Consider the following 1,863-nt stretch of genomic DNA (forward strand, 5'->3'; position numbering starts at 1 on the left):
CTGCCACAGGAAAGCTTAGTGGCTTTGATTCTTATGAATGGAATATTTGAAATTAGTCTGTATTCATTTTACCTGAAGGATTACAACCCACATACTGATAACAATCCCTGGTCTCTTTAACCAGTGATTTGCAGTGGAGATCACTGTGGTTTGCATTTAAATGCACCCTGAACATTTGAATGCGAAACTCAGTGTCGGATCCTGAACAGATATTACACTACAGACAAGAAAGCTTGGTTGAGATTTATAAATAAACCATCTTACGTAATGTATGGCAACCTATCTATGACATTCATTGCATTGTGTGGCAGGTGACTTCATTTCTGAAATGCATAATAAGCTAACATGAACACTTTGTGGAAAATCCATCGCCAGAGTTATTATAGTTTATGAGTATTTGAACTGCCTGTATTGAGAAATGTTTATATTGGCTAATGCAGTTCTTCATCATCAGAGTGCAGCTTCCAGTGATGAATGGACCCATCCTTTCTTCTGTGTATTATGCTTTTAACTTGGTTGTAAATTATGTTGTCCTCTCAGGAATTTATATTCTTATGTAAATTTATGAACATCCTTAAATTTGTCTCCTTTCAGGTTTTTTTGGTGTAAGTGTAGAGAAACATCCAGAAGGACACTCAGAACTGGGAAAGGTTAAACAGAGTGGAAAAAAAGAAATCACAAGATGATAAAGTTACACACCTCCAAATTCCCTTCTTCTTCAGCAATGGTTGCTGTGGCAACAGCATCACTTGATTGCTGTTGCAATGCAGGGGCCTGACAGCAGCTGTGGATCTGGGATGCTGAGGCCAGACAGACCCGCCACAGTGCCTCACTCTCTCCCACAATGTGCTGATGGACTGGTTCATGCACTACCCAACCACCCAATAAAAGAGAAGGGAAACACACCATTAAAAAGCATTCCTCATATGCATACCATGGGATAATACTATCCCATACTAACGCTTCTAAAAAATACAGGGGGTGTCCGTTACATTGGTCAGGATTCTTATGTCCCACCACTCGTTAGCGCCCTCTAGGGACTCATCAGTGGAGATGCTCCTTATCCTCCACTGGGCGTTTGCTCCACTGTGGTGCACTGTGGGACTAGTTCTTGGTGGCTGGTGGGTGAATCAGAGGATTGCATTTGTCACACTCCAGCATGCATTTCCTGCGTGAATGCAGGGTATGTGAAAGTGTAGCAAGCTGAATGCAGTTCTAAATTTAGGGGGAACAAACATAAGAAAAACGCAAACAGATTTACATTTATATTGTTACTCTTTGATAGGGGGGCATGACTGGTAAGTAAATATATGAAAAAAATGTGGATCAAAAAAGCACATAACAATATTACTGGTAAGTTCAAAAGGAAAGTTTGGAACCAGCAGAGGACTTCTATCTGTGCCCACCAGATCAAATTGCCAATTCAAACATAAAAAAATGAGTAATGTGTGACAAAGCAAGAAATGCTGCTGGCAGAGAAATCGGTTTGTTAAGTGTGACTGGATAACAGTAGGGTAAAGATGTCAGTTCCACTTTCAAAACAGGGGTCCCAGATATGCGTCATTTCCTTAAGTATAACATGCTATATTAAGTTCTTTTTTTCTGTCTGTGTGCATCTTCTGACATACAAATATGAAAAGTTCATTGATGATTTATTGATTTTTTAACTTTCAGGTTTTGTTGGGCTGAATGGTTCAGCCTTCACACAAAACAGGCACCCTAATTGTGCGAAACCTAATTTTCTTGCCCCAGAGCTTGGTTTTTGTCAATAAACAGACGTATTCTCCGTGTCGGACAATTTCTCTCAACATCGCCCATCACCAGTACAAGATAAGAGAGACAGACCCATTAACTTGAAAGGGA

The sequence above is a fragment of the Megalops cyprinoides genome, chromosome 16 (genome assembly GCF_013368585.1).
Source record: "Megalops cyprinoides isolate fMegCyp1 chromosome 16, fMegCyp1.pri, whole genome shotgun sequence".
In the NCBI taxonomy this organism is placed as follows: Eukaryota; Metazoa; Chordata; class Actinopteri; order Elopiformes; family Megalopidae; genus Megalops; species Megalops cyprinoides.